This window comes from Anas platyrhynchos, chromosome 7, assembly GCF_047663525.1.
Source record: "Anas platyrhynchos isolate ZD024472 breed Pekin duck chromosome 7, IASCAAS_PekinDuck_T2T, whole genome shotgun sequence".
Classification (NCBI taxonomy): Eukaryota; Metazoa; Chordata; class Aves; order Anseriformes; family Anatidae; genus Anas; species Anas platyrhynchos.
The window spans coordinates 1,412,924-1,435,892 of record NC_092593.1 but is presented as its reverse complement, the minus strand read 5'-3'; the positions used below and the strand labels follow the sequence as shown (position 1 = coordinate 1,435,892).

Below are 22,969 nucleotides of genomic sequence, written 5' to 3'. Positions count from 1 at the left end.
GGGGGGAGAGGGCGGCGCCCCCCGACGGTGCCACCCGCGGCGCTCCGGGCCCCGCCCGCTCGCTCCGCCGCCTCCCCCCGACGGCCGCCGCCGGGGCCGGGCGCTGCGCGGGGCGCGCGGCCGTCGAGGAGGCTCCGGGAGCGCGGCGCGGGGGGCGCCCGTCGGGGGGCGGGAGGCGGCGGGCGGGGCCCCCGGTGCGCCCCGTCGGGCCCGCGGCACCTTAAGCGGGGGCGGGGCTGGGGGCGGGGCTGGGGGCGGGGCTCATTTGCATGCGCTCGGCGGCGTCACCCGCCCGCGGCCGGGGGAAAAAGTGAGCGCGGGGCGGGGCGGGGCGGGGCGGCGCGTGACGCAGGGGGACGCCGCCATTGACGCAACCGCGCGGCGCGCCAAAAATAGCCCCGGCGGGGGGGGGGCGCGGGGGTGTCCCGGGACGCCCCGTCGGGGCTCCCCGCGCCGCGCCTGGCGGCCGCTCGCTGCCCTCCTGCCCCCGACCTCCACCCTCATCCTCATCCTCCTCCTCCTCCCGACGGGTCCCCGCTGCCCCAGGCCCGCAGCTCCCCCCCGGTGCCCCCCGGGCAGGCAGGGGGCTGCTGTCCCGTAGGAGCGCCCCGGTCGCCGCAGGCACGCAGAGCCGTGTGTCCGTTCAGCAGCGCTTTATTCAGTGCCCTCGGTACAGGCCCCTCGCGCTACGCATGCCCCGCGCCCCCGCATGTCCCCGCACCGCGGTGCCAGCTGGCGTCGGGGCTCCGTGCCCACCGCGCGCCCGCTCGTCCCACGGAACCGGCACCCCCGGAGGGGTTGGTGGGGGCCGTGAAAGGCAACAGCGATGCGGACAGGTGAGGTCCATTCAGTCCAACAACAGCACCACGCTTGCCCCCAGCCCAGCACAGCCCGGTCGTGCAGGTGGGTGCGATGGCACGCTGCGATGGCACACCCCAATGGCACACCACGATGGCACACCGCGATGGCACGGGGCTGCTCGTCAGGAGGCAACAGGAGCAGCGAGGGTGCAGAAGCACGTGGCCACGCCAGGGCACCTCGAGGTCATTGCCGCCCTTCCTCAGGCTGCATCCCCTGCTGCAGTTCTGCCTGGAAAAAAGAAAGAGCTCAATTAAGTCCGGCTCCCTCTCCACGGCTCGGGGAGGAGGCGAGTGGCTGTTACACCAGGTCCCGCCGCAGGGACTGGCAGGGGTTTTACAAAGAGCAGAAACCTGCTCCTTGTTCAGGAGACCTGAGCGTGCAAGAGCCCTGCTCCGAACTCCTTTTCCGAGGGCTGGGAGAGGCACTGCCTGCACACACAGCCTGCCAGCACCACCCCGTACACAGCTCAGGTTAGGACCTGGTGCACCTGAAGCAGCACAGCCCGGCCACACAGTGACAACATTTCAGACACAAAATTCTTCCTTACATACAGCTCTGTGAAGCACTCACACATGAATGGCTTATGCAAAACTCCAATCATTCCCTCTCAGGTAAGTCACCGTGCTCACGCTGGGGATGCTTCGCCCTTTGAGCTCAACCTACACAACCTCCGTGATGCCCCAGACCGACCGCTTTGCTCAGCACACATCCAGGAGGATCATTTGCTTGTGGTGATGCTCCTGCCCCGATAAGTGTCTGCCAAGGCGTGCCAGGAGGCAGCTGGGGTGGCACAGCCGAGCCAAGAAGCCACAGGCTGCAGGAGCCCCCAGCCTGCTGCCCGGCTGGGGGCCGGTGTCGGTGCCACCCCACGGTTAGTCCTGGCTGTAATTTCAGCACGGTGAAGGAACCTCACTGCACAGACCCTTACAGGGACAAGAAATACATCTAATTACCATATCCTTAGAATAGATGTAATATAAATTTCATTACTCACTTAAAAGTTCTAAAGTTAACAGCATAAACTTGAAGTTGAGTAATTAAGTAATCCTTATATAGACACTTATTAAAGTATTTATACATATTATCTTAAATCTACATCTATCATTTTGCCAATTAAAATTAGGACTTTAATTGCAATTAAGTAATTTAATTGCCAATTGAACAGCAAAATTGCTAAGTGACTAATTTTAATGCCTATTTTAATTACCAATCATGACTGGGGAGGGAGCTAATCAAGCGGTATCAGAGTAATGATGTGAAAAAAAACGGAGAACAAACATTCAAGACTACATGCTTTTAAAAAAGAACTCTAAATTAAATAAATGCAAACACAATTTTATACATGCGGCGAAATGCTGTATTTCGGTGTCTAAATACACGAGCACAAAGGACACATTTAATTAAAAGGAGCCGTCACTCTTCCCCTAAAGTACTGAAGGGAAGCGCCCCGCGCTCCCTGCGCTACCTGGGGCTCCCTGAAACGCAGCCCCCTGCCCATGGATGGCCCCGAGTCCTGCACAGGGCACAGGGCACCAGGCTGAGCTGTCCTGGCAAAGCGATACTTGGGGAAAAATAAAATAAAGCAAGGCACTGAAGCAGCCCCAAAATGCCTCTGATGGTTCCTGCAAGGAGAGGCGGTGGCGTTGCAGGCCAGGGGCACGTCTGCACCTCTGGGCCCCCGATGGCCCCCCCAGGGCTGCAAGAGCCTGGTACAGCAGGATCATACCACACCGCTAGCACCCCACGCTGCTGTCCCTTCCCATCCCGCTGTCCAGCTCCCTCTGCCCCACGGGGAGCGCAGGCGCACACATGCACATGCAGGCACACGCGTGCACAGATGTGCTGTCACCGTTCCTGCTCCCCCCAGCAGTGGTTCCACAACAGGTGGGTTGCAATCACTTCTGACATGCCAGGGAAGGGCCAGAACCGAGCGTGCTGCAAAAAAATAAAATCCCACGTTCCTGAAGGGATTCGCCTACCACTAACGGGGTTTTTCAGCTTGCAGCTCATCAGAACTCCCGCAGAAGGGCCACCCCAGAGCCTGCATTTTGGGACACTCCTGACAGAGGCCTGGCTCAGCCACGGGCATTTCCAATAAAGCACAACATTCCTGTCTCTGCGGTGTGTGAGCACAGACAGGAGGCAAACTGACGAGGTCTAAGGGGAAGTTACGGTGCTTGTCTAAGATGAGGAAGGGCACGAAGCGACTTGTGGGTGCTGCACTCGTGCCTCTATCAGCAGAAGGAGCGCACTGGGTCAGTCCCAGTGACGAAGCTCTGGTTGCCCTGGCTGTGACAGCAGCAGAAGTAGTGGCCAGGCCCTGCTGGCAGTGCTGCAGCTGGAGCCAGCAGCCCGCACGGCAGCACACGGTCAGCGCTGCAGGAGCACCAGCAGTGACCACAAAGCACCATAAATCCCGTGAGGTGCCTACCCCAAAAGATGCATGAATGCATAAAGAGCTCTGTTATGTGCCTGGCAGTCCTGGGCTCTGCATCATCGCAGGGATGGGTAATGCAGGAGGTGACCGCTCGTTCGGTCTGTGGGCAGCTCCACCTGCAGCTCCTCTGCCCCATGGCAGCGGGGCACAGCTTCGCTCCTTGCTTCTGGAGGCTGTGGGGCAGCACTGGGGGCCTGTGGGCATGGGGGCTGATCCTGGCAGTGACTGTGCCTCCCCTGCTCGCCAAACCACCTGCGCCCCATCCCAGCCTGTGTTTTGGGGGAGGCACCGTGCTGCCCCTCAGCAGGGCAGGAGCTCAAGACCCCCCCAAGGTACCTGCCATGGGCGGTGTGATGTGGGGCAGCAACCGCTGTGCACCGTGCCAGAACACAGCCAGGGCCAAAATCACCACCCTGCGACGGGGGCAGGTTTGTGGCAGGGCCCCCAGAGCCACCCCACACCTTGCTGCCTTTGGGGTGCACGCACCCTACAGGCACTGGGACGTGCCCTACAAGCACGGGGACACCGGGATGGGCCCCGGGCGTTCCTTGGGGGGCTCCCACAGCACAGGGCGAGGGGTCACAGGGCGAGCCCTGACGCCGGGGTGAACGCTCCGGGCTGTGTCCCACGGGCACCCCCCGGTTTCCCTGCAGGTGCTGAAGGAGCGACTCCTCCTGCCTGCCCTCGGAGCACACCTGGCACCGGGATGGGCAGCGCCGGGCGCTACGAGGCTACCACGGGGCTACCACGGGGCTACCCCCGGGTCCCACCGGCGCTCCCCCGGCGGCGCGGTCCCCCCGGCAGGGGCTGGTCCCGGCTCGGTGCCGCCGCGCACCGGCTGCGTCCCCGTCCCGCCCGTGCCCGAGCTGCCGCTGCACCGGGACGCGCCCGGTGCCGGCCCCGTCCCCCCCCCGCGTCCCCGTCCCGGTCCCGCCGCTACCTGCCTGTGCCGCCGGTTCGGTGCCGGCTCCGTGTCCGTGTCCGGGTCCGGGTCCGTGCCCGGTGCCGGTTCCGTGCCCGGTGCCGGTTCCGTGCCCGGTGCCGCCGCCCCCGCCGCGCGTCAGCGGCCGCCGGGCGCCGCGCTCCGTGACGTCACGGCACGGCCCCGCGGGGGCGGTGACGTCACGCGGGGGCTGCCCGCGCCCCGCCCCGCCCGACGCCGCCCGCGGCCCCGGGACCCGCGGGGACCCCCCCGGGGCGCGCTGCGGGGACCCGGCCCCGCGTCCCGCACACGCGTGGGACGTGCCTGGGGGGGGGCGCCGGGACCCGCAGAGCCTGGATCCGTAGCCCCGAACCGGGCGCAGGTCGCTGGAGCCCCCCCCCCCGGGCAGCTCCCCCGACGTGGGGGGCTCGGCCCCGGGCTGCAGCTCGCCCTGCGGCCATAAACCAGCCCCGTGTGGGATGCAGCACCTCGGGGGGGCCCGGTAATCCTCGGCACGGGGCCGTGCCCACACGGGGCATCACGCCTCGAAGCCAGGGAAAAGCTGAAAAAAAACTTGTGGGAGATGTGAACTTGCAAAACTCTTCGCCCGTGTGACTGTGGCTGTTATGAGAGGTAAATGGCAGGGAGAATAAGCCCATTAATGCAGACTGTTAATTGAAAACAGGACTTGTGGGGAGAATGTAGTTTGTAATTATGAACATAGTTATTAAAATATCAGTTTGCTTTTTAAAACGCCTGACTCTAATACAGAGTACGGAGCAGTTGCATTTAAAGAAGTTAATTATTTCCAGAGCTTCAAAAAAGGAAGTCTATGCTGAAAATGATTTACCAATTGTTAAGTCTGTTTTCTAATTATCAGTTTCACCAAGCTGCTGTGGAATACCAGTTTAAACTGATTCTTACTTCCAGGAGGAAACGTGTTACTTGTGTGCATGTTCTGGTCCCTCCCTGGTGGTTTGCTCTGGGTGTTTCTGTGGCACTGGCTCACACCTACAGGCATTGCTCCTGGATAACATTTCTCCCATTTCGGCCTCCCCGGGGCTGTGGCCGGCTCACCCGCAGCAGCTCCTGGTGGTCTGCCCGTGGTTCCTGGGGGCAGCCGCTCGCGTGCCCGAAGCGGTGCCAGGCGCCTTGCGAGACCCAGCAGAAAACAAAGGGGAACATTTTTGTGGGGAGCACATGCTGGTAAGAGCTGGGCATGCGTTACGCAGCCAGCAACGCCTTTGGCAAAGGACCCGCATGGCAGCGTCTGCAGCACCAGCATCTGGAGCTGTGCATGTGGACTCCCACGTGCTACCATCAGCGTGCAGCGAGGGGCTTCTGTGCCTGGGGCTTTGTGCACCGGCCCCAGCATCCCGGCAGCTTCGGCTTCCACAGCCAGTCCTGGTGGGCCCTCTGGTAGCACAGAAGCACCGTATGGAGGAGCCGGGCAGTCTGTCTGTCTGTCTGTATGTCACCAGCTGACCGTCAGAGCTCCAGCCCTCTCGCCATGCCAGCAGCGTGCCTCTGCGTGCAGCAAGGCGCTCCTCGTGTTTAGTGCGAGTGGAGCACATCACAGATCCAGCGGTACACAAAGCATCGCTCTGCCTCGCTCAGTCACTGAAATAATGATGGAGAAACGGGCACGAAATGACACGCAGGGAGTAGTGTAAGCTCCTTTGCAACACTTGAAGCACAGTAAGCAATAAGCACTGATTTGAGAAAGAATGGTATTAAATAAAAATATTTGAACTGTAGTTTAACCTGCAAACAAAACAGAGGAAAAGCTGTTTGTTTTTTCAGCTTTAACTAAATGGGATCCAGTTCTTCAAAAAAAAACCCAAAGATTAAAACTGAAGTAAAAATTGAATCCCATTAATATTCCTAGTGAATAAAAATGTGTTATTTTGTGGATGGCAGAGCTTTAATAATAAAAGGTATTATAAAAAACCTGGATTGAATATTTACCAGATGTTCAATACAAAAGCCAACAAAATCAGCCCATATCGATGCGATAAGCAGGAAGAAATATAATAGTTTCCAGATCACAACATTCCGGTACAAGAAACCATTGGAAAAATAGGTCAATTCTTATATTAGTCAAATTCCTATTAAAATAGCCCATACATTTCAGCAGGAAAATCTGCAGGAGTAGCCCTATCGACATATTGACAGGAGACGCAGACACATTGCTTTCTGGCTCACGGCAACCCAACGCCCCGCAGAGCTCGCTGAGCGCGGAGCTGCTCAGACCCTGGTGAAGTCGGGGTGGGCGAGCTGTGCACAACATTTTGTGGGATCAAAGCCTTCGTGACAATATCCCCCACTGCCACAGTCACTCAAGGTATTACCTGAGTAAGGCTACACTGTGGTAGGACAAGCTACAGGGAAGGGAACAAACCCGCTCTTGCAGAGGTAGGCTCTGGATAAGGCAGGGTTTAGGCAGGCTTTGGCACCCTTCTCACCCTGTGTCACACACGGGGCAGAATCTGCACTCTCACTGATGTAAAATCTGCACTGCTCTAAGTTGAATTAGCCTGGATCAGTAGCAGAGCAAGGCAGGGACAATTTTCTGTTCCCAAGTCTCCGGGCTGTAAGGCTCAGATGTTTCTTTGGAGTCGACGACTTCAACATAAAGGGACAAGTACCAGCCCTGCTCTTCCACAGGAACCTAAAATTGCTTTATGAAGGCTTTTGAAGAAATAGTTCTAGTCCTCCCCACTTGCTTAACATCACGTAGTGGCTTTCTAAGAATCTATTCTCTGTGTTGTAAGATCCTATTTAACGCAGGCTGTTACTGTCTTGTGTGTCTAATTATTGTTCAGCCTTCTGTCAAGATGCTTTGACACTGCAAGCTCCCAGCAAACACGACTAGCGTGTGAGAAAATGCATAGACCGGTGAAAACCTCTTTGATAAACCTGAACAATAAAGTATCTGCTAAAGTAGTAAATCTGCATGTCTGTTACACTGTCAAATTTACAGGTTAACATCTGGAAAGCGAGTTTGGGGAATTTATTCAGGGGAAATCAGAGCAGGAATGAACTGCATACGCTGGTATATCAAAAAATGCAAACAAAACAAAACTCTTGACTCTGTCACACAACATCTTTCCTGGGATGGTCAATGCCACTGGGACAGAAGCAGCCAGGAGAGAAGAAGGGTGGATTTTGGGGAGGAGAGTATGCAGGGATGCAGAGTAGTGGAAAGGAAAAAGGCAGGAGGGAATTACTGTGTGAATGTGAAGGGGAATGGTTTTTAAAAACCTTGTCAATATTTAGCAAGGTGGAACGTGCAGATCTACCCGCTTTCATTATCAATACCCCCATCAGCGACCAGAGCTTACTTTGATGAAGGAATCAGAGGAAAGCTGGAAAATACCTTCAGATCAAGGCGTGAGTCAAGTGTTGTTATTAATAGCACGCTTAATTCCAAGTGGCATCTAAATCAGGTAAGTCTGGGAAGGTAAAATGAAGGGGGAAAATTGCCGTAAGAGCCTCTGATTAATGAGTAAAATACAATTATCTATTCTCAATGAACAGGCAAAGTACTAAACATTATGACCAACATTTTTAGAGAGCTCCCTGGACACGGCTCTAGCCCAGCGCAGCTGCACAGCGGCTGGGGAGTTGCAGCGTGACAGCCGGCCCCGAGCACGGCCCCACTGCACGCACAGCAGGCACCTCTGGGCAAAGCAACAGCCACGGTGCCCTGTGCAATGCAGAGGAAGCCCAGCAGCCTCACCTGGGGGTTTGTTCTGGTAACCAAAACCCTCGGGTTAAAGCATCCGGCGCTGCCAAAGCTCCAGGCTTTGCAGATATCCTCTACATGCCTCAATCCTTTCTAAACCCCATTATTTAGCTGATGCCTGAATTCCAAGGATGTAGGGTGAGATGGTACGGGTCAGGATCTTGCTCTTTTCAAACACTGCATGTTATTACTGCTTTATCTAAGTTAAGCTCTGAAGTGAAAACCATTCCTTACTCACTGAATTCGAGGCCTGAATTAGCATTGTTTCTGTTACTCCTTCCTCGTTCTGACTAATCTTAGCATCGTACCCAATGGAAAGTTTAACTTCACGGCCCACTGGAGGAGTTACTGCAACAGATCCTGGTTTGTCTTCCATGAGATTAACATGAGCCTTAGTGTGTGATATCCCTCTTCGGAATTTGTTCACTTCAGTAACAGCAATAAACTCCTGTCCTAGGGGTTTCTCAGTTACTCACGCTCCTGGCATCCATTGCCAGCGAGGCTTTCACTTTGCTCACTTTTTTGTTAACAAAAAAATCATGTTGTCCTCTGGTGTATGATGCTTTTCAAGCTATTTTTAGGTTCGTTTGCTGTACTACGGCTGCCTGGCAGCAGAAGCGTGGCAGGGTGTGATAGATGAGTTGTAGCTGCTGCTCTAAGACAGTACTGGTGTCAAGCTATTTGCACTAGTGCACAGGAATAAAGCCGTTTTTCTGATCTTTTTTATATACTTGAACATTACTGAATTAAGATAAAAGTAAAGCTTCCAGCTCAAGAGTAACCTAAAACCAGAAATAAAATCCAACTGTATCTTTTGCAAGAGTTACTAGCAGAAATTAGAAGAAATTAACAAACTGTGGTCATTTAACTGAGGGCACAAAGGAAGATGCTTGCCAGGAAAGGTGTCTGAATTACCAAGGACAAGCAACGGTTTGGATTCTTCATCCATGCTTGAAGCAACTTGCCTCCAGCTAGCAGGAGAGCATAGACAAAAAGGGATGTCGGACAGAATTAATCAGTTTAACTTCTTTTGTCCACGCAGAAATCAAACCTTTTAGTGATATTCAGAGTCAGCATTATACATAGAGTAAATTGTTGGCTGTGGTAATCAGCAATGATGAACAAGTGTTATTAAGTGCATAAAAAGCACTTATTAATATGAGGCAGCATCTCCAGGTCAGTATGGTTGTATACAGTTTTATAAGCTACACACCTCATCCTGTACTGTAATTTATTTATTTCCAAAATATTTGCTTTTTTTTTTTTTTTTTTTTTTTTTTTTTCTGAAAAAACGTGGATGTTTTATATTCCAGACGTAACCTGAAGAACAGGAATAACCGAGAAGCAGCAGACTCTCCTTGCGGAAGACAGTGTAGCTCTGGAAACTGAAATGCTCTGTAGTAACTTGAAGTAAGAGTTATGTTTGATTTAAGATGATGAGCTTGAGCCCTGCCTTCTTGTTGTGTAATTTCAGACAACCATAAAGGATCTGAGCTAATATTTGTAATGGCACTGTGGTTCAGATTGGGGTTTTGCGCATGTCATATGATACTTAGCACCAGAAGGTGATGGGTTTCAATAGAGACACATTTGTATTTCCAAAACTTTTCCGGGAACAACAAAGAGGATTTGTTCTGAGAGAGCTCAGAATGTCTCTTCCTTAAAAATGCGATACTTAGCAAGCAAGTGGAAATAAATATATATTTTTTCTTACGTATGTTTCTGCATGCTGGGGACTGAGTGAGAACTGCAGCCATGGACTAAGGCTCACGGTGTTAAGTCAATGCTTTAACAAATAACAATACCAGTGTACTTTTGCAGGGTTGGGGTACAATATCTTACAGAGTATTGTAACCCGCCATTCTATTTACAAATATAAAGTTTCCTGTCTGTCCTTGTGAGAATGCCATGCTGGTTTCCAAATCAGCTTCTGTCTTGGCCTCACAGATAGGACTGTAAATTAAAGCCCATACAGAGAGCAGCAGCATTCAGCTGTCTGGGTGCTTCAGCTTTATAGTCTGTGTAAACCTGTATAATTGTGCTATGCTCTGTCTGTCTTCCTGAGCTTTACAACAACATTCCTATTTGCATCAAATCCTGGAACGTTAATTTTCATCTCTTATTACGCTGAAGAACAGTTGAGGTTCCTTTTATTAAGTCATCCAGACTTCCACCTGCTTCCTGAGGGCTAAATTTGGCTGAGAAACCCATTGTAACATTGTGTAATTAATTTGCCAGTCAAATAATTTCTTCAGGGCTATAATTTACTTATCCGTCTGCAACCCTAATGAATCTCCCAGTTCAGAGCTTTAATCCTGTTTTCTGCCTTTTTATCTCCTTTTTGACTCGAACTTTCATAATTCTCACTATTGAATGGGAATAACAAAAAGACAGCTAAATATTTAGATTCTGTAGTACGCATTGCATGTCTGGGAACTAATGAAACACTACCCTGCTTTACTCCTCCAGTTCTGGCGGTCCACCGCATCAAATAAGGGAGTTAACTCAATAAAAAGCAGAGTTGTGAAAATACAGGAGAAAAAGTGATTTGCATTCGGAGGACTGAGGACTGTAACTTCATTCCAACTCGGTGTAGCGCATGTGCAGAGCTTCCTCATTGTTATTCTGAGCACTGTGTTCCCTGACTAATGGGACCAGGGAAAAACTATTTGCAAAGTACAAAAGTTGGCAAATTTTTGAGTTGTTTAATTTTGCAAATCGCAACTCTGTCCTGTTTTTGTTGTTGTTGTTTTGTTTGTTTGGTTTTCTAACACATTTATTATTTAAAAACAGTTTGGTTATGTTTCGTAAGTAAGTAGTCAGTGTGTTGTTAATAAGCTCTGTAATTTGTCACTTTGGTTATGTTTTTTTCTGATCTCTGACAGGAACATTTTTTGAAGGAGGACAGGAATGCTAAATAAGGTATAAATAATGCCAGAGATCTGTGAATAGTCTGCACTGACTCACCTGGGTACTCATAAATGCATGGACAATACGGTCTTATGATAGAAGAAAAATAACTTTAGCTGCATATTTAGAAATGTCTGGTGCCATTAAAACAGGCTCTGGCAATAGGTCAAGACTTCTAAGAGACAGTATGCAGCCCTTCAGCACCAAAAAATAAAGAAAGATGGCCCACACCGAGACCAGAGATCTTGTTCAGGCCAGGCAGCTTTGTGACTGCGTAAAGCCATGGACGTGGATGGGTGAATGGGATCAATGACATGAACTATCTTCGCATATTTGTTTTATGCTGCTGTGTTTTAGTTCTGTATTGTATTGAATTAGTGTGTTTATTTTAAGAAGGAATTTTGACTGCAAACATTTAATTCTGGGAACGAGTGCAATCATAGGAAACCCTATCAGAAAAAAATGCCTCTCCCCTCACAGCTTTATTGGAATTGTTCTTCTGAAGTCTGTACGTTGGTAACTTTGAAACTGAGCTCTTTCCAGGCTGGATCCATGGAATCCATCAGCCTGGAGAAAAATTGCTGTGGAAAATAGGGAGTGAACTTAAACGTGTGTTCAATGAGAATTGATGAAAAATGCAAAAACCTGATCAGATTCAATGAAAACCATATCCTCAGGGACAATGAAGGCCTCCGTTAAATGCAAATACAGTTGGTGAGGTACCAGGAATGAGTTAATCCCACTAAGAAACGCAAGAGGAGGGACGGCCAGATAACAGAGTGACATTGTTTTTCCCTGATGTCAGCATAGAAACCCAAACACAAAGAGGTGAATGTAGTCCTATGAGAGAGCTGTTGAGAAAGCTGAATGTTGAGTTTGTGCCGAGGCATACAGCAGAATTAAAAACTACTCCGTGCAAGATGACAAAGTGTTTCCTGGAACCAGAGGCTGCCTCCAGACATCCGGACAAGACCAGGGCTGTGCGGACAGTCCGGATCATGAAATGCGTGTGCAGTATCACTGGGAACTTTATTGCTCCTACGGCAGCAACAGCTCTCGATTTCTGCTTTCTGAAGTTTTAAGAACATGCAGTGTTGGTAGGCTTGAGTTCACCACTGAGGAGATTTATAGCTATAAATGGGTCATTTTGATTTACTGTATAGTTCAGTGTAAGGCAAAATATTTCCTCCTGTAGGATCCACGTGTTGAGTCTTGCCTGAATGCCTCAGTTTATTCCTTATTTGTTAGGTGGTGGTCTATGGGATATTTAGGTCTAGCAGCGATACAGACTTTGCTTCACTATAATACAAGCTGCACATAAACTCTTGCACGGGCAACACAGGAATATTAATTAAATGCTTGCTAATATGCTTTGGATCTGTACCTGCTCTTCTCAGCAACTTGGATGAGCTCTGCTGTGCTGTGCCCTGCCTCCCAAGGAGGAAGTTTCACAGGTGGGTTGATTGCCCATCAGAGCAGCCATCCGGAAAGACACAGTAATACCTGCATTCGTACCACATTTGTTTTCTGCTATTTTAAAGGCTAAATTAAAGGAAGAAAAAAAAAAATAAGTTTTTAATGGCTTTGTGCTTTTATTTCAGGGAGTGTTGTCAACCTGCTCTGCACCTTTAACTCAGTCTTGTTATGAGGCACTGTAACTCTGTGCCCTGTGCTAAAAGACAAGGCAGAATGTGAGCTGTTGAGGTTACAGATTTCAAACTCTGTGGCACCGGAGGAGCAGTGCTCAGCGGGCAGTGCTGAAACTGCCACGGCTGCGTGTGGCAGCTTGTCGTAGTGCTAGAAATTAAACACACTCTGGTATTACGTGCCGCAGTGTGGGTGCATACTGAGGGCAGAATAGTGCTTGCTATGGGGACAGACAGCGCTCAGATCCTGAAAACAAATCTGGAAGGCGTGTGGGACCGGGCAGTTCCCAGTAAAGCTAATGGAAGTTGCTGGTTTTACTGGGAATGCACAGCCAGAAGAGCCTGGGTGGTTTTTTTGGGTGTGTTTCCTTTTAGTAGCAGGGCTCTGTTTTCACCAAGTCCACATTTAGGCAGGAACAAGCCCAGGAGAGGTGCGTTTTACGTTAGGCTGTTATCTGGTCACTCAAGCTGACGACTCAGAGGCCGCAGACTTGTTAGGGAAACCCGAGGTAACGGGAGGCGGTGCTGACACAGTGTGTGAGATAACACACGGCACCGCTGCGTGTTAGCAGCCCCCTCGGCCACCGGGCCTCGACCGACGGGGCCCTGGCGGCTGTGGCGACGCCGCCAGCGGGGGCGCTCGGGCCCCGTCAGGGCCGGGCGGGGGCTCCGGATCCGCGGCCTGGAGCCCCGGCACCGGGCCCGGGGCTGGCGGCGCCTCAGGGCCCGGCCCGGCCCCGTCAGCGCGCGGCGGGCCCGCCCCGCCCCTCTCATAGCGCGGGGCGCCGGGGCCGAGCAGCCGGGGATGTAGCTCAGTGGTAGAGCGCGCGCTTCGCATGTGTGAGGTCCCGGGTTCAATCCCCGGCATCTCCAGCGGCTTCTTTTGGCCGAACTCGCTCCAACACGGCGCGGACCCGGCCCCGCGGCTCCGCTTTTTGCCCGCCGGTAACGGGAAGCGCGGCGAGGCTGAGGGTCTGCTGGGGTTTTAAAAGCGAGCGGCTCGCGGCGACACGGAATTGAAAAGAAATAAATAAAAATAAAATCACATTGCATTGGCCGGGAATCGAACCCGGGCCTCCCGCGTGGCAGGCGAGAATTCTACCACTGAACCACCAATGCGTGCTACGAGCAGCCCCCGGGCTCCGTCCTACCGCACCCTGCTCCGTGCGTACAGCCCTGCTGCTGCTGCTGCTGCCCCTAACCTTACCCCTACCATGAGCAGTTCCAGCCCTTATCCCCACGATAAAACGCTCCCAGAAAGTTAGCCGTACTGGTATACGTTTTTCCCCTAACAGATTAAAAAAAAAAATTATAAATCTGCATAATAAACCCAGCATGCTTTACATTTAAAAGCCTGCAGAAGCAGCAGGAGGGTCAGGTTTGTTCCTCTACGTTCCTTATATTGCCAGAGGAGGCCACCAGTTACAGTAGGAGATGGTTTGCACCGTGGTGTAATGATGTCGTGTTCCACTGTGAACTATGTACAGTGTTGGCATTTAGTTTGCCTTGGACAAGTTCCCAAGAACAGCCACGCACAAGACAAAGAACTCAAGGAAAAGCAACATTAAACATTTTGCACCGGGCAAACATGAAGGTGTGTGCATGAGAACAGCTCTGTGAAAACACATGCTCCTGAGAGGATGAACTCCTACCACCAATCATCTCATGAAAGGTTGCAGGTATTTTCTTCTTGGATTAATAGCAGTTTGACACTGCAGATTACATCCTGATTTCCTGTGTGAACATATATCAATACCAAAACGGAGACTTCCCTATGCAGAGCAGTGTTTATCAATCCTGGAGTTAGTACCTAACTGTTCCAATTGCATGCTCACTTCGTGGAGAGGATGGACTTTTTTCTGCATGAATAAAGCAGAACCCGAACCAAACTTGTACACTCAGTGAGTCTGGAAACAAAAGTGAGACCAGTTTGTCTGACAGCCTGTCAGATACCAGGGGCCAGTATTTCAGTCACCCCTGACCCAGTGCACCAATGCAGGCCCGTAACAAGGCCACCGCAGCTCCCTTTTCCTCTAAGCTTCAACTTAGTTTCCGTTGTCAGAAAGCAACACAGTAAATTCTTCAAGTACTAATTATTATTTAGGTCTTTGCTTACAATTCCACCAGTCAGCCCTAAAAAACTGTTTTTCCAGAACCAGAAAAAAAAAAAAAAAAAAAAAAAAACACAAAAGTTAGGCAGATGTGAAACGTACCCATACTGAGAAGACCCTAATTTACTATTTCAATATATCTGACAGCCATGCCGAGGTAAATAGCAATAGCTGATGAAATGGTTTCCCCCCTACTTTTATTCTCTTACCTCCTTCCACTTCTGCTGAGCCGACAGGGGGTGGTCAGGCAGGGGGATGGATCTCCTTGGCCCACCAAGGCAGTGAACAGAAGAGGCTGAGTTTCTGTGGAATTACTGCTTGTTAAAGAATCATCACACAGACAGTCACCACAGTAACAAACTTAGCACGATTATCAACAACACGCCATTCCCAGAGTCAAAATGAAAGCAGTTCTTGCTCTCATAGTTAGTAATTTAGAGAACTGTTTCCCATGTCTGTTAGACAATGTTTTGCATCTGTGGACATTGGCTGAAGAGAGCTCAGTAAATCAGGACGAGTTTGGCTTTCTGGAGCTTGAATGTTGCTCCAGAACATGCTCTGCAAACCCTTTTTCAAGCAGCATGACACAGGCCCACACTTAACTTCCCTTTAAAAATGACCGTATAGTGGAGACTGCTGAATGGAGAGGATCAAGACCTGTAATATTAGAAAATGACAGTCCAGAGTCACAGAAGTGGTGAATATTTCATGAGATTGGTTCAGCTGATTAATTATCTACATCCTATTCCAATGAGACAAGGAATCCTTCAAAGTTTATTGTCTTAATCAGCACAAAGGCTTGTAGAATGTTCCCAGCAAAATCAGTGCAGAAGGGTATGTTTACAGTAAGGCTACCACAACATTACAGGAATAACAACTGAAAGTACTATCTTACCACAAATGTAAGTACAAACAGTTCATAAAAACATGTGTTCAGTAGCTTTCATCCATAAAACATACATAATTTTAGAAGTTCAGTAGATGGCTTGAATGGCATCAAGAATCCAGCTTTGTACAACATCAAGGGAGCTATTTTCAGTTGAGATTATTTTGAATATACCTTGATACATTTCTAACCAATACCTGATGAACAGATGAGGAGGATTATCTTTTCAGAGACTCGGGCCATCATTCCCTTCATTTTAGCTCAAAATCTTTCAGGTGGTTAAGGAGATGCTATAAACCTTCAGCAGGAACAAGGAAGGCAAAACTTGTTATAGGAAGAAAGAAAATGATTTTCTGAGGCCTTGTTGTCCCCCCCAAAAAGAGACAAATACACTTCCTTCCATTCCAGGTCTCCTTTAAAGGGGCTCTGATCTTGCTGCTTCTTGACACAGCATCTTCGTGTGGGGCTCTGCTGCTGCAAGGTAGAGCAGATGGGTTCCAGGCGCTGCTGCTGACCCTGCCGTGCACCTCTAAGGAGGATGCTGTAGCTCAGGGGCACTTACAGCCTCCAACAGCTCATGTTCAGGGGGTACAGTTGCATTAGGAATAAGGTAAGGATTGACGGACATGCAGTGGTAAAACAGCTCAAATCAAGCTTAATACTGTGGCTGCAAATTACCCTGGGTATGGTAAGTGGATGTCGTTCATCTCCTCCTCTCCGTCTGGTATGACCATACATTCCCATGTCACACAATGCAGTTATGGATCTGCAGCCACCCACATTTAAATTGCAGTTGCATCAATCCCTGTATTGGTATGCAAAAAAAAAAAAAAGGGGGGGGGGGGGAGATGTTACAAACATACCTCTACGATTTGCTCTGATTCACCTTTTCATGTCTCACTGTATTAAATGGAGTTCTTGTTAGAAGTAATTCTTAGGGAATAATTCAGACTGACCTGAAACATAAAATACCTCTTTGTAAGAAGAAATGGCCTGGTCACCCCTCTTTTAAGTGACCAGTACCTAATTCCTAATAGCACCAGGAAAATCCAGACAACACTTATTACTGCCCCAAAATAATGGTAAATAACTGCAGGCCTTTCAAAATGGTTTCTAAAAGCCTCCTTAAATAAAGGCTTCCAGCGTGTCCTCTTGTCTCTCTTTCCAAAGTGCAGAAAATTTACACCATCCCTTGGCAGCTCCTCTGCTGAGCACAATACGTGCATATCAACTTGATTTTAACAGGTCAGGGAGTAAGTTGGGCACTTAAATATATCTACTTACCTAAAAAGACAAATGAATCTGTATTGTAGAGCCTTCAGCAAAGACTGTTCAAACAAAACAAACAAAAGAATTGTGGTGATCTTTTAGGCAAGACTTATAATGCAGAACAACTTGTCAGGGCAGGTTACAGCTCTAAGGACTAGCAGTTTTGACAGTGTCCCTTTGAGCGCAGGGAGAGCACAGGGACTGGTAGGACAGCAAAAGGTCACTTGGTCACACGTATCTGCTGCCTCTTTTACGTTTCTCTCAAGACCCACTAGGCTTGTCCCAATTAATTATTAAAATCTGCAGGGAAAATATTTCTGTAGATAAAAGGTATGATATTAAATTATGGGGAAGGTGGAGGATAGCGAGTGTAGTCAAAGCAGTGCTAAAAAACATCTGAGCCATGATATCAAACCCACAAGCTTCACACACGAACAGAAGTCATTTACATCTAGCAATGTTTATGTGTTTCAAATGGAAGAGAAATGGAAGCTTCCAGATTTTCCCAACTCCCTTTGTTTTCAACTGAATTGTTCTGTATTACAGGAGGTCACAGAACCCAAGCTGGTAAGATAGATGTGGATACAAACAACTTTTTCCAACACTACTATTGGTGGGTTTTTTCTTCTTGTTTGTTTGTTTGTTTTTCTAGTGATCTGCGTAGGTCACTTACAATTGTGTGGACACCCTGAAAATATTTGTCCCAGATAATATGTAAATGCTGACAAACAAAAGCTATCAGCCAAGCGGTGCTAGAGAAATAGACATTAGAAAAAGAACAGGAGAGTCCAATCTTGTATTTCTTCATTAATTACTGAAATGTTAGGCTAAAGCTTTGAAAGTGATCATATATGTCTTTGGACAGGTTTTCTAAGTTTTTTTTTCATAAACAATTCAATAGTGAAAATGTCTGGATAAAAAAGCAAATGGGTGTATTCACATCAGCGGTGCTGGTTTGTCATTGTCTCCAAGAAAAAAATAATAAAGCACAAATTCCAGAAAGCTTTTTCCATTCCATATTCTGAATATAATCCCTCCCTCTGGCATATGTAAAGAGAAGATACATTTTAAAGGCTTTTTTTCACATTTTCCACCGCAATAAAAATCCTTATAAACAACAGAAAATATACACTTAAATAGCCCAAAGAGTCTTGCTTTCTAAAGATATCGCCCGTTTTTACTCTCTCTCCCCATGAAATCAGTATTCTCTATTGGACCTAGCTCAGGTTTGAGCCCCAGAAACATACTGGCACTCTGCCTGCACTCCTGCACATTGCTTCGTACCACGTCCTGGCTCTCCTGTAGTTAAGATGCCTGCGCTACCATTGCAGGGAGAGGCCAATTAATTATTGTGTTTGTTCTGCAACAAATAATGTGACCCGTGACCTTATTCTTTTAAAACTGCAATTTTTGCATTTGCTTCTGTGACTCAGCCCTGATTTGTTATCTTTATATAACAGCAAACAATAAGACATAATTATGATGATAACACATTACTTCCGTTTTAGTAGAAAAATGAGCCTCTTTCTCTTTTCAGACATGCACACAAACACGGGCACACACACAGAAACGCGGTGGGCCTTTTATCTGCTGAGTGTAGGGGGGGGAATATTTAAACACCAGCAATACAGCCCTGCTGCAGCTGGTAAACCGAGTATGTGGTATGAAGCAATGCAGTTGTATTTCCGAATGACACCCGATAGCAGCAGCCAGAGCTGGGAACACGTAAAATGTTCAATCACAGCCGTGACTAAGTACTTTTATTTTCCAGGGGTGGGACCTACCATGCATCCTGCTGTAAAAAAATCGCAGCTGAGAGATTCCATTTCTGTTTCTGTTTCTGTCACTTCTTTCAACTTCTCTACGATTATTACCCCTCGCTCCTCACAAAGACATTTTCCTAAAGACAGATTAGGAGAAAACATATTTGTGAATGTATGAACAGATTTTCCTCTTATGATACATAACTTTGGCATGCAGTCAGGAAATGATGATAATCTCTTTCTCTATCTTCCCTTGCTAATGAAGAGAAACTGCCTCTGGGGTTAAGGACAAGAGGTGAACTCTCCCTGAACACAATTTACACCTGCTGGGCACATGATTGCAGGCATCCAAAATTCTTGTCTTGGCAGGTGTCCCAGGGACCAAGCCACACGCACGCAGACCAGGGAGGTGACATTTTGATCCAGACATTAAATAAAAACCAAGAGGGATGAATTCTGTGATACATCAAGGCATTTCAGGTTTTGTTTAGCCTTGTAAAAATCTTGCACTACTCAAACTTATGACGACCTGTTTTTACCAACCAGTAACCAAGACAAAATCACAGCTGTTGGTGGGAAGCCTAATCAAGGAAGGAAAGAACCGTCCTTCCCTCATTTGTTGGTAGCTGGGTCTGGAGTGTCTGAAGAACCCATCCTTAAAGAGATGTGATCCTCATAAAAGTTTACACTGCTTCTCGGTATTTCCCTTTTATGTGGCAAGCAGCACAGGATTTTCTACCCCCCCTTCTGATTTTGTTGCTTTGGAAGAGTTCATGACATGCAGAATTTCTGGGATGTGTTATGTGCTGACCTGGAAACTGGGTGTAGACACATTTTACACCCATACACTGTCTTGTTTTGAATTGATCAAAATTTACCATAAATTGATGCTGACAAGGCAGCTACATCCAGGCAGACAACATTTAGGAGTGAAAATCCTTGTTTCCTAGCCCAATTATTCTTATTGCTTTGTCACACTTAGGGAAAGGAAGGGAAGATGAAAGGAAAAAAAAAAAAAAAGAAAACAAAACAAAACAAAAAAGGAAAGGAAAAAAAAAAAGAAGAAGAAAAAGAAAAGAAAAAGAATTAATCCATAATCTTCTGGGGCGTTTTCTTTCATTTTCTGTTCCTTCTGCTCAATTGAGGTGTTCCCATGAAATGGACTCTAAACCTGGGTATCTATGGAGCACACTAATTCCCTCTGTCACTGGAGATCTTGTTTCCTTTTAAAAGCACTACCAAGTCTCCTAATTTGTCTGGTGTAAAAACTACTTCCAGCCTGAATATCACTTACTTTGCAAAACTTCTGAAAGCCAACCCTTGCAGTTGTTTACTGACTTTAAATGCCACCTAGAGAATTGATAGCCATACATTTATTATTGCAGCGTCCAATTTAGCTCACGCAGTTATATCTGACCCCCGAGGGAGGGATTAGGTTCCTGCGGCCTCCTCGGATGGGACCTGTCGCTGACATTCAGCTGGCCAACAGGTGACTGGAGCGTGCCCCAAGGAGGCCGTGTGGGAGGGAGCTGTGCCCCGCCGCTCAGCGCGGCAGCAGGTTGTTTTTCTGTGCCTGATAGAAAACACGTCTCATGCTGCCTGTAAAGCATGTTGACTAAGCAGTGAGCACGGAAGAACGGCAATAAAAGCGCTTGCTGGGAGGCAGCCAAGAAGCACGGTTAGAGACAGCCGGTGCCCGTGTGCCTGGAAAGCAGGGACAGGCAGGCAGCGCCGTGCCCGGGGCACGCAGGGACCCTGCGTCTGTGGCACCGGCTGTGTCGGGCAGCTGAGCCAGGCTGTGCCTGGACAAAGACAGACCCACGGAGGGGCGTTCGGGGACACAGGCACGGGATCAGCCAGTGCTTTGGTCTAGCATGGAAAAGGGGATCCCGAACTCTTGTGGAACCACAGCTGCAGGGCACTACAATGTGCAGCTGCTGGGAAAAGCCCAGCCGAAAGTTCAGCAGTGAGTCTTGGAGGGCGAGGAAGATCCTGGTGTATTACTATCTATCATGTGTCTGGCCTTCTTGCTGCAAAAGCAACAGCCAGGAGTCCCCGGGTGCGTCCCAAAAACACGCAGCGGTGTTTGCTGGCAGTGTCCCTAGGAGCCTGGCACATGGGGACCACAAGGAGCAGAGAGCCATCACCAACCACAGCCTGTCACCGGTGCTCTTCCCAGGCCCGCCCCTGCTTATTGCCAAACAGAAGGCAGAGAACACCACAAAGATGCTCAGAATGTCTCCAGGTGTCACCCCCTGCTATGTCACATAACCCACTTCCAGGCCTCACAGGGCAAGTGCCTAATTTAATTGCTGGAAGTTCCAGATCGGAGATTTGCTATTTTTGAGAGCCAAGGAATCGGGAAGCTTTCAGCTCAGGAAAGCCTCAACAGGGACACACAAGCCTGCACACGGTGTCCTGCAAACCGAGAGTGTGACCCCCTGCCCCAGCGCCTGTGGGGGTGTTTCCTCACATCTCCCTGGGGTGGGCTTGGTGACCTGTGCCCCGATGCAGCACGCCCGAAGGTGGGCAGTCTGCCTTATCTGCTAAGGCTGGGGTTAACTGCTACACGGTGCTGCTGCCAGGCCCAGTAACAACCAGTACGGCACTGGGGTCTGTGAGGACTGCAGTTCCAGCAGGCGGGCAGCTGGAGCAGCTCAGCGAGGCAGCCACAGATGCAGCTCCTGCACCAGCTTCAGGGCACTGGAGAGACCTGAAAGTGACCTGAAACAAACCTGAAAATAACAAACTGTGCATCTGGCTCTGCACACCCACATGCAGCAGCTATTTTAAGAAGAACTCTGATGTTTAGCGCTGTTCAGGGCAAGAACTCCACGAATTTCTCTGTAACCCCTCCGGATCCCGGCTGCGGTGTCCCTGCCACAGCCCGGGGACCGCTCCCTGCTCCCATCTGGGAACCCACCCGGGGCCCAAGGAGAACCCCCAGCAGCTCCCCGTGCTGAGGGGCCGTGCCGGGCCGGGCAGGGCCGTGCCGGGCAGGGCGGCCCCGAGCGGCGCCATCCGGGCAGCCGCGGCCCGGCCCCGGGCGCGCCCAATATAGCCCGGGGCGGGGAGGCCGCCCTGCTCCGCTCCGCTCCGCGCCGCTCTCTTAGCGCCCGCCTCCGGGAGCAGCCGCAGCGGCGGCGGCCGAGCGGTAAGGGCCGGGGCCTAGCGACAGCCCTGAACCGGCACCGACACCGGGAAGGGAGCGGGGGGAGGCGGCTTCGCGGCGGGGCTGGGCGGCGGCCGGGGGGCTCCGCGGGGCCGGTGGCGGTGCGGGCCGGTGGCGCTGCCCGCCCTCTGCACGGAGCCCTGGGGTGGAAGGGAGGGCTGGGGGCTTCCGAGCGGGCGGTGCTTCCCGGGGGGCTGCCCGGAGCCCTCGGGCTGGGGCTCAGCGCCCTGACACTGCTCCGTGGTGTGCGCAGCCCGGGTGGGCGCTGCTGCACGGTGCGGAGCATCGGGTGGGTGGGGGGCTGCGGCCTGTCTGCGGGACCTCTTCCAGGCTGTCTGCCTCTGGGCGTCCTGCTGGAGCAGCCTGCTGTTGGGAAAGAAGCGCCTAAGGGCTGTGCTGGGTGCAGAATGGGCATGGCTGCGGTAACGTCGAGCTTTGGAGGAGGAAGGCAGGGTTACCTCCTCGCATTGGGCACCTTCATGGGAGCGTTGCTGGGTGAAAGTGCTCTGGTGAAGCAAGTAACTCTTGAGCTTCTTCTGAGTGCTTATCTCTTCTAATCAGTCACCTCAGTAAACGTTTGTAAGGCCATTACTGTGGGGAAAAGGTACAAGAGTGCATGTGGCGTCCCGGACTTTAAAACCGTCTAGCCTTGGTACCTGCTGAACTTACCGTGCTTTCAGTAGTCTGTTTGGGAGGATGCTCCAAAAGCGAGCTCCTCTCCGCCTGCTGCCGGGAGGTGGGAGCCCTTTTCTCCACCCTGGACTCGCTGTGTCGTTGTGCTGTGCCCAGCGCCGAGCTGCACTTAGTAATGTTTCCTCACTGCATTTAGTAATATTTCCTCACTGCTGTACGAGGCCCTCGCTTCAGAGAGCTGCCGCTGCGCTGAGCCCTCTCAAGGGGCAAAGGTATTGAATTCATGGGAGGAGCGGCCGCAGGAGCACATCTCCAGGCCTGCTGCTTGCAGCCAACTGGTAGATAAAAAAGGCAGGGCAGCTGCAGAGTCTGGGGCTGCCGTGCTTGGGAGACTTGGAGCGGTCTGCGTGTGGATCTGTTACCGCTGTGGACTCTTGCGTTTCTCATCTGCTGGTTCTCAGGTTGTGGCTGTGCTTCTCTGCATGTTTTATTTTCATTCTGTGTACCTGTAGTGTGCCTCTGTGCTGAGCCCTCTGCGAACCGTTACTGCTCTTCTGTATTTCCAGCCAGGGAGCTCCCTGCGTGCGAAGCTTGCTCAAGTGTAATTACAC

General features: G+C 50.4%; 1 protein-coding gene, 1 long non-coding RNA gene and 2 other non-coding genes across 7 annotated transcripts in view; 2 read left to right on the top strand and 2 right to left on the bottom strand.

Moving 5' to 3' along the window:
- Positions 1-13,325: 13,325 nt before the first annotated feature.
- TRNAA-CGC (transfer RNA alanine (anticodon CGC)) lies at positions 13,326-13,397 on the top strand. The gene has a single exon. It is a non-coding gene; the product is annotated as a tRNA-Ala (tRNA).
- A 175-nt stretch (positions 13,398-13,572) lies between these two features.
- TRNAG-GCC (transfer RNA glycine (anticodon GCC)) lies at positions 13,573-13,643 on the bottom strand. Its single transcript has one exon. It is a non-coding gene; the product is annotated as a tRNA-Gly (tRNA).
- A 1,753-nt stretch (positions 13,644-15,396) lies between these two features.
- LOC106020121 (uncharacterized) lies at positions 15,397-22,818 on the bottom strand. Its single transcript, XR_005267009.2, has 4 exons — positions 22,395-22,818; positions 18,575-18,690; positions 16,806-16,849; positions 15,397-16,326 (listed from the first exon to the last, which is right to left on the bottom strand). It is a non-coding gene; the product is annotated as an uncharacterized lncRNA (long non-coding RNA).
- Positions 21,550-22,969, top strand: part of GPD2 (glycerol-3-phosphate dehydrogenase 2) — a 58,153-nt gene continuing 56,733 nt past the window's right edge. For 2 of the 4 annotated variants that reach the window (XM_027457842.3, XM_027457840.3), the window contains exon 1: positions 21,564-21,707. The gene's annotated coding sequence lies outside the window, so the exon portion shown is untranslated. Of the gene's footprint in view, positions 21,708-22,969 lie in introns of all 4 variants that reach the window. The other 2 variants (XM_027457836.3, XM_027457834.3) reach the window with 2 other exon arrangements.